Source organism: Colossoma macropomum, unplaced genomic scaffold, assembly GCF_904425465.1.
Source record: "Colossoma macropomum unplaced genomic scaffold, Colossoma_macropomum, whole genome shotgun sequence".
Lineage (NCBI taxonomy): Eukaryota > Metazoa > Chordata > Actinopteri > Characiformes > Serrasalmidae > Colossoma > Colossoma macropomum.
In genome coordinates, this window is record NW_023495861.1 from 15,598 (window position 1) to 31,869 (window position 16,272).

General features: G+C 38.8%; 1 long non-coding RNA gene across 1 annotated transcript; it reads right to left on the bottom strand.

Annotated features, from left to right (window-relative positions):
- Window positions 1-6,424: 6,424 nt before the first annotated feature.
- Window positions 6,425-12,302, bottom strand: LOC118803154. The gene is made up of 4 exons (XR_005006830.1): window positions 11,940-12,302; window positions 11,613-11,821; window positions 7,653-7,821; window positions 6,425-6,726 (listed from the first exon to the last, which is right to left on the bottom strand). It is a non-coding gene; the product is annotated as an uncharacterized LOC118803154 (long non-coding RNA).
- Between the last annotated feature and the right edge of the window lie 3,970 nt (window positions 12,303-16,272).

Consider the following 16,272-nt stretch of genomic DNA (forward strand, 5'->3'; position numbering starts at 1 on the left):
TATCCTATATTCTCCATGTATTAATTTTTCCATTGAAGGCCTCTTCTAACACTTGTGTTATGTTATCTACCAAAATGTTTAGAATTAATATTTACATGACCATTTTCCCTTTGTAGATGAGTTCTGGTCTGATTGGTTGCCCTGTATTAAGGCACTCTTTATTCATCATGAATAGGCAGAGCTAAACTTATATATGTTGACTAGGCAGATACATGTAAATGCCTTGGATTTTGTGACATCACAAAATTAAATAATTCAGAATGGACTGTTTTTGCAGCTTAGTTTCCATATATGCACTGCATGGACTAGAGAGTGAACAGTATGTTTTGAAACTGTGTGTAAAAAAAATAAAACTCTCGGTTTTCCATGATCTGGGCCCTTTAAGGACTGCCCTGTAGCAGTGTTTGGCACTGCATTAACATTCATTAGGCTGAACACAAGCCAGTATGAAAGTTTGCTACAATGTGTTATGAAAGCCGCTTCTCACTCTACCACAGAACGTTTTTCCCCACTATGTTGGTGCTGCTCATCATCTATGGATAAATCTTCCATTCAGCTTTGACAATATATAGACAATATATAGATAGTGGGTGGGGACCACCCTTGTGACCGGAAAGTCGCTGGTTCAATCCCCAAAGCTGACAGGATATGACTTGGGCAAGGCACTTAACCCCCAACTGCTCCCCGTGCGCTGTGGACAGGGCTGCCCACTGCTCTGGGCAAGTGTGCTCACTGCCCCCTAGTGTGAGTGCACTGCACGGATGGGTTAAATGCAGAGGTGAATTTCCCTGTTGTGAGATTAATAAAGGGTGTCTTAACTTTTGTTCAGTCTCTGGTACATTAGGGCAATAAGTTTATGATTCTACAGCATTCTATAGGATTAAGAATTATATAGTATATGATTGGATGAAGATTATATTTTTACAAAAGGATCGTAGTAGCAAAAAAAAATCGTAAAAAACGGTAAGATGTCTGGCAGCAAAAGTTGCCAAACAGTTCCTGTAATTTTACAGTAAAATACTGTACAGAGGATTACTGTAAATTACAGCTTTTCCCTGTAAATATTCTGTGTAATTTTACAACCAAAGTTTAGTAGAAAAAACATCTCTAGAATGTATTAAAATCACAGAAATACTGCATAAATACACTTAAAGTCTGTAATTTGAGGGTTGCTATTTTTAAATAACAGTGTAATTAGTCTAATCAATCTACAACATGCATCTGTCAAAGTACAGATTTTTGAAGTAAAATAAAGAAACGTTATTTAAATTAACGGTCACTTTACTGTCTTTTCAATCCTATTAAACATTTTTTAACAGACATAATCTGTCAATAAATGTTTATATCCTACAAACTTACAGGGGATAACAGTTAAATGTTGGTTGATCTGCCTACCAACTATTACAATGTACTGTTTATCCACAAGATACTGCTGTTACATCACTGGATTCTACTGGTTAAATACAGAAATACAACGCAAAATTATATGTAATTACCCCAATATTAAAGTCAATGGTTAACATTTTTATCATTCATTATATTCAGAGAAATTTGGCATTATCAAAAAATTATATAGCACAATTTTGTGGTCATTTTGTTATATTCCAGTTTTTATACAGGAGTCAATATACTCAATTATGTGAACATTTTGCATAATTACCTTTTACTTCAGCAGATAAAAGAATGGTGTACTTTAATTTTACATAAATACACAACAACCAATACACTATTGGAACCAAAACACAATGTAAAACTTTGGCCAGAACAACAAAACCTCAACTTTCAATCTTTTTATTTTGACAGTTGAACTTTAACAATCATGACATCACCATGAACATAGCATTCAAACTATTAACCACATGGCAGCTAAAAGATAGTTACTGTAAATCTTTCTAGTTTTAAAGGTTTATAATGTCTGTCTAAAACAAACAATGTGAATTAAGCACTAATTACCTGCTGTATCATTCTTGATTTATCTGTAGTTTGGACTGTAACAGCACTTACTAAACGATTCAGAATGGAACTGCATGAGAAAAAAATATTGATTTCATTTATACATACTCGGAACAAAACCAGCAACTTGAAGGACTAAGCAACCACACCACACTCAGGACTTAGCTACACATAATATGCCTCTGAGGACTTTTAATTGGCTAATAAAAAGCACAAGGGTCAACATAACAGATCCTAGTAGTGTAACAGTTATTACAGTCCTTAAAAGGGGCCCCCACACAGTTGTTAAGGGCATTTTTAACACTGACAGTAAGATGGAAAGTGTGCTGACAATACAAACCCACGAAAAAATTGGGACATTTTGTAAAACGCTATGCAAATAAGAATCTGTGATTGTTCAATTTTTTAACTTTTATTTAACTGACAAAAGTACAAAGAAATTATTTTTAATGTTTTGCCTGACCAACTTAATTTTGAATTTGATGCCTAAAACACACTCAAAAAAAGCTGAGACGGGCAAAACGAGTGAAAAGTTTCTAGAATATTCAAGTTACTCCATTTTGAAACATTCCACAATAAGCTGGTGAACTGGTAACAGGTCAGGGTATCATGATTGGATATAAAACGAGCGTCCACCAAAGGCTCAGTCTCATCAAGCAAAGAGAAGATTTTTGTGAGAGAACTGTCAAACAGTTCAAAAAGAACACCGCTAACCACAAGACATCTCTGAGAAATCTCTGTCCATGTAGGGCAAGGCTGGAAACCACTGCTGAATGTATGTGATCTTCAAGCCCTCAGACGGCACTGCACGAGAAGGGAGGGAGTACGTCAGGAGTGTGAGTTAACCGTTGTGAGTTATCAGTCGCTACATCAAGAAATGCAACTTTAAAACTCTATTGTGAAGGAGAAAGCTGTACATCAATTCTATCCAGAAACATTGGTGAGTTCTCTGGGCCCGAGCTCATCTCAGACGGTCTGAAAGACAGTGGAAATGTGTGCTGTGGTCACATGAGTGCACGTTTCAGCTTGTTTTGGGAACAAATGGATGTTGAATTCTCCATTCCAAAGATGAGAGGGAACATCCAGACTTTTGTCAGTGAAAGGTGCAAACGGCAACATCTGTCATGGTAAAGGTCGTCAGTGCCCATGGCATGGATGACCTGCATATGTGTGAAAGGTACCACTGAAGCATTTATTGGGATTTGAAAGAGACATAAGCATCAAGACAACGTCTATTCCCTGGAAGTCCATGGTTCTTTCACCAAGACAATGCCAGGCCTCATTCAGCATGTGCTCCAACAGCATGGCTTTATAGACAGAGAGTGTGTGTGCCTTACAGGCCTGCCTGCATTCCAGATCGGTCTCCTACTGAACATGTATGGTACATCATGAAGAGCAGAGTCAGACGATAACAACCAAAAACTGTTGAGCCAGAACTCAATGAGTTCTAAGCATAAATGGGCAAAAATTCCACTTACAAAACTGTAACAATTAGTATCTTCATGTCCCAAACAATTAAAAAGTGTTCTTCAAAGGGAAGATGATGTAACAGAGAGGTAAACATGCCTCTGAGTGTATTGCAGGCATCAAATTCTAAATTTACTTTAAATAAGTTGGTCAGTGAAAAATTTGGAAATGTTCCAACTTTTCTAGAAATGGGGTTTGTATTTTAAGGATTAGGACTTTAATTATGTGCAATGCTCACATCAAATATCTCACAGAATGACACGTCACTGTTCATTATTACTGTGCACTTTTGTTTCCTTCAGTCTCAGTCCACTCACCCTTAACCATCACTACATAACAGTTTTAACATCCACTCTGAGAAAGATGACAGTCATCTTAGGAGGCATCCATAAGGAAGACAATTCCATAACTCCAGGCTTTGGACACTGTGGGACCTCTTAATGATCTTGTTAGCTACCATTAAAGCAGTGGCCACTGCCTCATCTGTGAAAAAGAAAATCAAACATTTATCTGTTTTAGCCTGTAACCTGACGCGTCCTGTGCACTTTTAAATCAATTTAGCATCCATACCACTGTAATGTAAAATGCAAAAAATTGGAAATCATGGTAACTGTTTTTGTTACTGTTATCATCTGTAACTGTATCATAATTAACTATCTGAATTAGCTGATCAACTGTAAGTTACTGACTTTTGATGACTGATTTGCCACTTTTCTCTGCTCATTGTAACTCTAACCTTTCAGACTTTGTTGTCTGATAGTCAGGCATAATGAGCAGCAGTTTGATGATATAGTCTTTATGACAAATTTCTAAATATAAAAAATAACCTTGAATCATAGTATGTGCAAGCTGTAGCGAGGGCTGAATGATTTGGGGAAAATATCTAACAGAATATCCACTAATTCAAGCTTGAGGCGCTTGAAAACTGAGTGAGCAAGACTACTATTTCGTGGTTATCACATATACAGCACATGCATTGGTCAAACTCATCTACAGGCAGTTCACAAGCTCTATGATTTGTTGAAATTTCCTCATTTAAACCTTGTTAATATATATTTTCTATAATAAATACTCCAGCTCTTGTGATTTAAATATAAGAGTGATTAATCTGCCAGGCCAAGCTGTAGCACAGAAAGCATCATTTTCTCATTTTCTAATGTTATGTGAACATAACCAAAAAAAACATACCTTGATCGCGTCCCTTTGCTTGTTGGAATCCTCTAAAGACACGCGGGAACACAGAATAATGTGTCCCTGATGAAGCACTGAACAGAGGTTTTCTGACAGGGGCAGAAGTGACCACTGAAAAAAGCACAAGAAACAAAACAAGAGTTAAAACTGTAATTACTGTTTAAGTAGTTCCCAAACATTTCCCTGGGTTTTCATTACTACCCTAGTCAGGCTGATAACAATAATCACATGCAGCTCTTTGTACTTCTGTCAAGAGCTAACAGCCTTTATGGTTACTGCCATTTGATATTGTTTGCCTAAACTTAACTTAATAGACGCACCATCACATTACATTTCTAAAACTAATGTAAACAATAAATACAAACACACAAATAAAGAATACATTATTTTTAACCATTTAATACCATCCAGTGGATAGGCTGAATCTCACATGGTACCCTACTCCCTACACAATGCACAACATAGGCCTTAACCTATAGCTCCTGCACTCAAATACTGCATACACTGTCTAACAGAGAGATACTGGTGATTCAACCACCTGCACAGAATTCACTACAGGACATTCACTACAGGACATCAAAACTCCATAATTCACATAGTGCACTATACAGACAGGAGGCAGGTATCAGAGATTCAGCACTAGCTTATCTGATCAATCCTTCATTAAATTAAATCAGCAGTGCTGGAATTTAACAAATCTGCATTGCAGTGAGAAATCAGGATTCAGAACTGTGTTCCTCTAACTGTTTTCTTCTAACCAGCATATTAATAACCAGCAAAAACACTTTTATTGCCAAGATGAATTGTTTTAAACTATTTTCTAGGCTGTGATTTTTACACAGTACTTTATTAAACTAAACACTGAATATTATAACTTGTCCAAATACTCCTGATAGACGTCAGTAAACTTTTAGCTTTCTTCTTTGTTTGTTTGAATTTATTTTTTATAGCTAATCTTTACTGCATCTCTCTCTCTCTGTGTCTCTCAGCTGTACTCTACTGTACCTGCCTGTGTGTACTCAAATTTACGGCTGTTCATACACTCATACGGCGATTCCTCGGCCGCGGTTCATTCTGAAAGGAGCCCAAAACAAAATCCAAATTTGGCCTGAAACCCGCAAACTCCTCTCTGTCTGCGCTCTCTGTCCGGGTTTACAGCCATTCAAACACTCCTACGGCGGTTCGTTTATCCGCTCATAAGGCCGTTAATTTTCTCCTGTCTGTAGTCAGTCGTTTTGGCCGCTACTGCCGTTTTCAAATGAGCCCAATTTGGTGGCTCTGGGGTGACTCTTTAGCTGTGTCCTGTTAAATCCGGACACTTAGCCAGTGGTAGCTGATGTAGGTGGGGTGAGAGGAGAGGTAGCTGGTGTAGGCGGGGCGTGAGGAGAGGTAGCTGATGTAGGTGGGGCGAGAGGAGAGGTAGCTGATTTAGGCGGGGCGAGAGGAGAGGTAGTTGATGTAGGTGGGGTGAGAGGAGAGGTAGCTGATGTAGGTGGGGTGAGAGGAGAGGTAGCTGGTGTAGGCGGGGCGAGAGGAGAGGTAGCTGATGTAGGTGGGGCGAGAGGAGAGGTAGCTGATTTAGGCGGGGCGAGAGGAGAGGTAGCTGATTTAGGCGAGGCGAGAGGAGAGGTAGCTGATGTAGGTGGGCGAGAGGAGAGGTAGCTGATTTAGGCGAGGCGAGAGGAGAGGTAGCTGATGTAGGTGTGGTGAGAGGAGAGGTAGCTGATGTAGGTGGGGTGAGAGGAGAGGTAGCTGATGTAGGTGGGGCGAGAGGAGAGGTAGCTGATGTAGGTAGGGTGAGAAGAGAGGTAGCTGATGTAGGCGGGGCGAGAGGAGAGGTAGCTAATGTAGGTGGGGTGAGAAGAGAGGTAGCAGAAATGGGTGGAGTGAGGAGAGAGGTAACAGATGCAGGCTCTGTGAGGAGAGAGGGTGTTTGAAAGGGTGGGATGGGGATTAGATTAAGCACATAGTGCTCTGTATCACTGGGTGCATCAGTAGTTGAAGAGTATGTCTCTTCATGGGGTGTATCGGTATCAGGAGCAGAATCTTCAGGAAGTGTTTGTGGAGAATTCCCAGAGTCTGCTGTTGTGGTGGCTGCCAGAAGCGTTGCATGACCTGAAACATGTAAAAATTACATGGAAAAAGAAGCACATGAACTCTAATAAACAAACACTCAATTATCTTCACATTAATTTTATCTGAGCATGTAGAACTCTTAAACGTCATCCATCCTGATAATAATCTGAGGTGACACATATACCAAACACTTTGGTGTTTGCTAACATGATGAAAGTCAAAAAATGTATTGAAGATTACAAAACAATGACCATGTATATATTTTCAAGTGATAAATTACTTAGCTTTAATATTCAAAAAGGCAAAGCATCTATTTAGAAGTTCAATAACAAAGAATTAATATTTATTAGAAAATCCAGATCCATACAAGCGATCTGAAAGACATGTATTTGCTGTTATTACTGAAACATAATCTTATTTGCCACATAATCAACCTTTTAAAATATCAAACACTAACTTAAAGACTAGTGAAAAACATGTAAAGTCTGTTTAACAGAACAGTACAAAAGTATAAATGTGGGAAAATATTCTACATGGGTGTAATATTCTCAACTCGTTTTGCTATGTGTCTTCCCAATTAATTAAGTTCCACTAGAAACCTCACTAATATAATCTCTTGGAATCTGCAAGTGGAATGAGAAAAAAAGTTCTGACAGAGCTGGACGTCAATCATAAAAAGATTTAATTATCTGAAACGATGCATTTAAGGATCAAGAGCCAACTCCAAAGCTTTTGAGTTGACTCCTCATAGTGATGTGTTTCCACATTGCATGCACAAGGAGTGTTAGAAATTCTGTTGTCGTCAAGATTTTGGAATCGAGAATCAATAAACTTAATGTGTGGCATCAACTCTTAGAACAGACTCCATCATTGAACGAATTTCTGAACAGCCCTATGAACTAAAGTAATGACTAAATTACTTATGAAGGTTTTTAACAAGTATCTGACAAAAGAGTATGACTTACTTTTCAAAAAGTATTCATACAAGCTGGTCATTTTACTAAAAATGTCTTTAAGTGGCCCATCCAAAACAGGACCCACAGAGGTGATAACATCCGCTGTGACATTCCCTTTCTTGCCTTTCTTTCCAATGAAAAGAAAGGGCTTCAAGCCTAGTGCTTCCAGTTTTCTAACCTGAAATACAAAAACACACAAGTTACACAGCGACAGTATTGACTGACTAACTCAAATGTAATGTATTTGTTAACAAAAGTGAAAAAATATCTTCCGATCTAAATATTTATGTACTTGTCACACAAAGCAAGTGGTCTTTTTTCATCAAATGTGTGTAAAAAAAGAGCACAGATTTGACCGTACAAACTACTCAGTATATGATTTATGAAATGTTCATACAACAAGAAAACCAGCGCAGGTAATTAACCAGCACCTTATTTACACATCATCACATTGAGGACCCTAATTAATGCAGACGTTTCAGCAGAGCTGATAATACAACAGCATTCAGCAGCTGATGAGCCAATGGGTTGTGCTCGTAGTCAGAGTTTGAGGTTGAGCAGGTAGTGCACTGCTCCCCCTACTGACCAGATTTTGTAGTGTTAAAATTACAACAACTGGAAAAAACAAATGTGAAATAAACAAACAATCTTCATTTTTTGGAGACTGTACAATGATGTGAATGTGTAGTGTGATTATTTTCCTAAAATAACATTTAAACACTGTGCTATCTGTGCTTTGTATTATTTATTTTTTGGGTGGAGTCTGTAGTATAAAACAAAAGAATAATGTAATATGTCTTTATAGTTGCAGCATTTGTTTATACCAATGAGCACGTCACATTGATTGGGCAATAGAAAATGGTAAATAAGGAGTAGATATACTACTATACAGCTCACATGAACACATCAACTTGCTTCAAAGTGCACAGTACTTTTTCCTGAACGATATGGACAAAATTTCACATTGTAATCATATGGTTAGGCACTGTTATTGTTTTGTGCTTTACAATACATTACAACACACTGGCCATCTCATGGCATGATATGGCTAATGATAAGTTTGCACTATTTTCACCAAAATCATTTACTTTTGTTAGACTACACAAATACTGAAACCTGAATACACATTCATTCATTCTGATTGCTCACTGCATACAGTTTTATAAACATATGATTGGCTCATTTACACACTATACCTTCTGTGATATCAGTTTTGCAGCAGTACATACCATGATAATGATTAATGGATGATATATTGTGTAGCCCTGTCATACACTGATGTTTAGCAACTGATTTTGATGTGTTGGCATATGGAACCTACTTTTTATTGAAAATGACTGAAATTCATTGAAAGCAGGTTTGGGGAATGACTCAGCCACACCCAGTGTCCAACACTATAACCCAACCATAACATGCAGGACTACGCTGGAAAATGTGCAGAGAAGAGAAATGCACTGATCAACCACTTCAATAAGTACACCTCCCTGTTTCTACATTCGTTCTCCATTTCATCAGCTCCACTCACCATACAGGAGCACTCTGTAGCTCTACAATCACAGACTGCAGTCCATCTGTTTCTCTGCATACTTTGTTAACCCCCTTTCACACTGTTCTTTGGGCGTCAGGACCACACGGGACCACCACAGAGCAGGTATTATTTGGATGATGGGTCACTCTCATCACTGCAGTGACACTGACATGGTGGCGGTGTGTTAGTGTGTGCTGCACTGGAAAGAGTGGATCAGACACAGTGGTGCTGCTGGAGTTTTTAAACACCTTAGCGTCACTGCTGGACTGGGAATAGCCCACCAACCAGAAACATCCAGCCAACAGCGTCCTGTGGGCAGCGTCCTGTAACCACTGATGAAGGACTAGTGGATGACCAACACAAACTGTGCAGCAACACAATGTGCTACTGTCACTGACTTTACATCTACAAGCTGGACCAACTAGGTAGTCTAATAGAGTGGACAGTGTCTAATAAAGTGTCTACTAGAGTGGACAATGAGTGGACGCTCCAGCAGTACTACTGTGTCTCATACACTTGTACCAGCACAACACATACTAATACACCACTAACATGTCAGCATCACTGCAGTGCTAAAGACGGGCTAACAAGGTATGCTCAGTAGAACTACAAAGTGCACCTATATGGTACATGGAGCTGATGTACAAAGATGTGGACTTATGAAGTGATTGATCTGGGTATATACACATCTGAAACCTCAGCAGTAAGTGTGTTTTTATGTTTTTAAACTTTGATGATCCTGCATTCTATATCATTTTGCTTGTTGTGGTCTAAATCTGGGTATTCTTCCAGCTATAATACACAGTGCAGTAGAGACCCGTTGCAAACTGCCCTCGCTACTGCTACCTGCATCAGACTAGTTGCCGACCCTCAATTACCAACTACACTGATGTTTATATAGACTCTAACTATTAACCTTCTAATTGCTGCTATTATAATTATTGTTATTACTACTACTATTAACCATCATTATTTCTCTCATTAATTTCACTGTCACCACTATGATTAGATCAGCATAATTAGAGACTCATATGGTGTTACCGTGTATAACATATATGTAGTTTGACCACAAGAGGATGGGTCCCCCTGTGTGAGTCTGGATCCCCCCAAGGTTTCTTCAAAGCTAAGTGATTAGCTTTCTGGAGTCTAATAAATATTATTAGTCTAAACTGTTTTACTCTGTATTTTAGCCACTTTTTATTCTAGAAATATTTTTGAGAGTATTTTTATTCTTTATACTTACGTATATTTGGGTGAATGTCTACAGGTGTGGATGTTTGCATGCCTGTTTTACAGTGTGCATGCGTGGTAGATGTCCATATTACTGTGAAACTTAAAACTGGGAGACAAGTGTGAAACTTCTATTGTCCTTTAATGTGTAACCGGGAGGTACTGTTAAAACAAAAATAATTCCTTGTTCAAATATACTTGGGCAATAAAGCCTGATTTTGATTCTAAAGGTGTAATCAACCCAATTGTAAATTATCAGTATGTGGAAAACCACTTGGTAAACATTTCTAAAATGCCCTTTGACTTGTATATACTTACTATTAGAGCTGGGCGACATGGACAAAAATCTTATCCAAAAAAAAATTCATATCGTTCGATATTGATACTTATCACAATAAATGTCAAATTATTATTTCTTGCGAGTTTGAAGGCTGATTTTTGCTCCTGGGTGGTCAGTTGCTGTTTTAAACCATTATTTATGGTCAGAACATGACAAAACACTTGCCAAACAGAAGAACACAACAAATCTGTCATGGGAGAGTGGGAGAAAGTTTCTGGTGAGCTGTTTTTACCAACTGGAAAAGCACGGCCGCAGTTTTTGTAATAGTCATAATTTAAGAAAGAAAACAGATTATTTTAGCTGTCTGGTGACGAGTGCTAGGCTACCTGGTTACAAGTGCTAAACTGTTTAGTTTCTTAACAATGTCAACTTAGTACAAACAGCAAACATTAGCTGGCTCAGTACGTCAGTGATGGATCACACCGCCTTACTGCCATCACTCCTACTGCATCCATGTCAGAACATATCACAGTATTCAAACACCAGCTAGCAGACGACCGGTGAACGCTCGCTGTGTAAAAGCATTAACTGCAGCGTGAATCTCACACCAGACAAACGGAGTCCTCCTTTTGGGTATATTTAAACTGAAAACATTGCTTTTTTTGGTCTTTTTTGATCTACAGTATCATCAGTTCTCCATGTTGTGCGAGTGACAGAGAGCTGCTTCAAATTAGCCAGCTGCTAAAAACAGCTAACCTAGCCTGGAAAGATAGCGCTCTCCTGGTCTCCAATGCCACACAGTATCCCCATCATCTTTCACTTTCGTTGCTTGTGAATAAACAAATACTAAAATATGACTGAGCGCTGTAACTGCGCTGTCGTTGTGAAGAACGCCCAGCCCTACTTACTATATAAGTATATTTATACTTACTGTAATACGAGCAGAGTCTATCACCCGGCTGGCGTTTCTGTGCTTCAGGTTGGTCTCTCCCTACTGTCCAGCCAGAAGTTGGACTTCCCTCTCTTTGCATCTCTGCCTTAAACTTAAGTTTGCAAAACAGTATCTGCAACTTTTGGAATTGGCAGAATTTAGCTTCTGGCAGTGAGGACAGGGCCACAGCTTTGGCTTTGTCATTATTCCTGGAAAAAAGCAAACAATTTGTGGACAGTCATGATTTTACACAAGCTCTCAATGTTCAATACTTACAGCCTATGTTCCCTGGCCACCATATCAGAAACAGTTATTCTGTTGTTATACCTTGTGCTGTACAATCAGATACCATAGGACATCCCTATCTATCCGCAAAGGGCCGGTGTGACTACAGCTTCTCATTCCAGCAAAGAAGGTAAAGATCAACAGTTGAATACTGAGATCAACAGATTTAACAGCTGGAAGCAGGCGAGCTCGTGCTTGTTTGGAATGCAGCTCTGCAGTCACACCAGTCCTGTGCAGAGCAAACCTGACAGTGAAGCCCATTTAAAAATCACACTCCATTAAATGTAAAAAAGGGGGAAACACATAATATCAATTAATGTTCAGTAAAGTAATCCTTTATCACTTAATAAATGTATGAAAGTGTTGCTTGTTTTGATAGTATGCAATGTGTATTTACAGTGAACAGACACTGCAACAACCACAGCAAAATGAACCAATACACACACACAATCCCACAGAGCCCGATCTACATAGCTAAGCTACACAGTCTACACAGTAACATTAATGACACCAAAACACATGATTAGAAGCCGGGGGACCACAGAGACTCAATCCTGAATATTAATTCATCAATAATAATACAATTAGAAACTCCAGCTAAATTAGTAAAATAAGCTAATTGTACAGTGACTAATTTAGAGTGACCCGGCTGTGACGGCGCGAGGAGCTAGTTAGCTACGTAACGGACGTTGGCTAAAGGACTTAGCAAAGGCTAAGCCAGCTAACTAGCTAGCTAACGTTGCCATGAGGTCTATGAGACTGACCTGAGGTCGACTGTTTAGCTGACCAAAATCAGCTGGTTATGTAGTTATAATTTACAAGGTATGACAGTAACAACTACTGAAACGGACCCTTTACTCATGAAGGCCGAGTCACCTGTAAAAAGCTCATTGCTGTGTCTGCGTTATGCTCGCTCACTCACAGCGCTGAAACGAGGACACTGAGAACATCGCCTGGATTTACGGCACGAGATGGAAAAGCATTAGAAATGCTGTTTTTAATAAGAATAATCTGAGGACAGTCCCAGCGCTTTGTTCAACAATACAACAGCAACCACGCTTCAAAACCTAAAGTACCCTGAACTAAATATCTATAGATTCATTTCTGTAGATTCAACACCCGGATGTTCTGGTTGTCCAACATGGTGACCGAAAAAAAAACACCAAAATATACCAGGATTAAAACAGACAAGTGTCTCCCGACCAACAGTCCCGTGTACATATATATATATATATAGTAAAGCTGATTGTGATGAAAGTTATTATCAGACCTGTGTTGATCTCTTTCCGACGAACCGATCAGCAGAAGCGCCTTCATGCAGTGAAAGGAGCGCCGAGCGCGTCAGAGCAGCGACGCAGAGGGGCGATTAACGTAACGGAGATTTCAACTAAACCGTGGAAAAACACATCTCTAAACATATTAAACAGTTATAAAACATTCATAAATTAAGCATGAAACAGGGGTAAAAGTCTACTGACTATAGGCTGAGGAATTCCGATTCACTGACAGAGCCTAAACTTCATTACATCTCGAATGAACTTGAGGGAAATAAACTGTTGTATGGCCGTTATTTAAGACGAGGAATGAAGAAAAATGACAAAAGTGACTTGTAGACACACAATATTCAACAAATACCAGATGAAATGGAGGCCCCTAAATACGGGTCGATGTTTTCTGTAGTTCACCGTCGAGTTTAGACGCAGGAGAGTTTAGCTTGATGTCTGTGGGAATCCGTGCACCTCAAATACCTGACGCGAAAGGGCGCCTTCAGCGTGCAGATACTGACCCCAAGGGGTTCTGACCAAACTTCAAAACATGACGAGTTAGAATGAGAAGGGTTTCCTGCACACTTTCCTTGCTTTAATTCTCCCACTTCAGCTCAGTAAGGGGTTGGTAACAATCAGGGCTGGGTTTCCCAAAAGCATGGAATTGATTCTTAAATAGTAGAGCGAGCATCACACTGAACTCTCTCTCTTCCAGTTCACCCCTTATATAGCTCAGCCAGTTTGTAGTTTCTGAATAATAAGCTTAGTGTGTAATAAGCCTGGATTTTTAAGGTGTTAAGATGATCTTAACATTATCAAAATCAGAATTAGAATCAAATGTATTGGCCAAGTATGTTGATACACACAAGGTGTGTTCCAGCCGTTGGTGTCTCTCTGTACTATATGCAATATACAGACAATGTACATATACGTTGCAGACAATCCACAATATACAATATTCACAGTATACAGACAATATTAGGACAGTTACATGCACATATGTACATATTATTCACAGACAAAAATACACAATATACTAGCAACATAAAGAATCCGCACCTCAAATACCTGACGCGAAAGGGCGCCTTCAGCGGGCACATACTGACCCCAAGGGCTTCTGACCAAACTTCAAAACATGACGAGTTAGGACTGAGAACTGAGCTATATAAGAAAACAATGAGCTCTTAGACTTTTCTTATGGAAATATTATCCCGCTGAGACTGAGGTGAGATGAGTCAGACACAGAGGAGTTCATCCATATATGTAACAGTTTTTTGATCAAAGAAAATCTGAGTTTTATTTCTCAGGAGCCGAATTTCAGAAACAGGAGAAAACGGTTTAAGTCTCTCTCTGTTTGTTTAATGCTATTGGAAAACTATAGAGATGTGGAGAGAAGATAGGAGTTAGCTAACTGATGTTTTTTAATCTAGCAAGCTAATGTGGCAGGTGGTCAATCAACCACTGTCCACTGTTTGAATTGGAGTGAGAGAAGCGAGCTGTTGTGCCATTGGAAGGCCTTTGTGTTGATATTAACCTGTTCAACTCCTTGAGACCACCGGTGGTTCCAAAACGCACTTCGTCATATTCTTCCTAACTTTCATATTTCATAAGCTACATTCAAAAGGTGGGTGTCATGAGAGCTGTAACTGTCTCCAGTCAAATAGATGGGTGATGTAATTTTAAACCCTTACAATAAAAAAAAGGCTGAACTCACAATTTTTTTTCTATTGAAAGTCGACCCATTTTTCCACAAATCTGGGCTATAAACTATAAACAGATGGCGTCTCTTCAGTGATCTGCTCTGTAAAAATTATTTTTATAAAATAATACAAAGAGCGTCTAAGATTTTTGGCTTTCAGCAGTAAACTGTAAGCATATAGCAATATGTGTATGATCATAAAAACACATTTTCTGTTCATTAGAGAGGAGCTTTTACAAAAAAAATATATATATAAAATGTACTTTTATTTCATGCAATTACTGAATAATTTGCCTTACGATTTGGTCACATAAATTCAGATGAACAAACCAAAATATACCCTGGAGAATAAGAGGTTAAAGCCAAGGTGCTATATTAGTACTGTATGTATGTGTATCAGTTAATTAATGTGATAGAATGATAGAAGATATGAAAAAATGTGGAGGGGGGTTTCCTTGTTTTGCCTGCTTGAATTTTCCCATTCCACCTTAAATGATGCCGCAGTTACATTCTGGCGCCTCAGGCACCATTTAAGGTGGAACGGGAAAATCTGAACAAGAAGCTGACGAATGAGAAGCGACTTCAGCCTCGTAAAAAGTCAAACATGGACATTTTACAAGAAATTATTCTACTTTTGTGGAAAAATTTCCTGCCGGAGATGTGAAGAAAGCAGCTATAGCTGAGCTAAAGCTTAAAGCAGAGCAAAGTAAGTCTGTGTTTTTGTTTATTTTTACCTTATATCAGTACATCAGCTCATACTGAGACATATTTACAGCCAGGATGGTAAAATGGACATAAAATGTTGTGGCCCGAGGTGGTTTGATTTTTTTTTTCTTTTTTTGAAAGTACAAAATAGCTCTTCTTAACTTTTGGGTTGCCGACACCTGCGTTGGCTATTAATCTAGGGAAAAATCAAGTGAACCTTCCGCAGGACCAAAGTTGCATAGAAAGGAGTACAGATTTGACCAGATTGACGTACAACCTACTTCTGCCTGACCCCAAACTCCACCTATGAGGACAGCTATTGGCTCATGAGCTGCTGAATGTTTTTGGTTTTTGTTTTTTGCTTGCTGGTGAAACATCAATAGGGTGTGCTTTGTGTAAATTATGCGTACAGGAGGGCAGTTTGGGACGTGTCCATTCCATTTTCTTTAACTTGAAAGTGTAAGCTCCGCCCCTGCTGACAGATTTAAATGATGTTCACTGTGATTGGCTGTTTGTTTGCAACTGAAGAGCTGAATGGACTGTTGGGTTTTACAGCAGGTGCAGTTTTAGAGAGTAACACAGAAGTAAAGTAATGAGTAGTGAGGTTAATATGATTCTATATGGAACTATGTACTAAATAGACTAATAGGTTGTAAATAGACACATGAACACTCAAAGAACCCTTTGGATGATTAAAGTGTTCTTT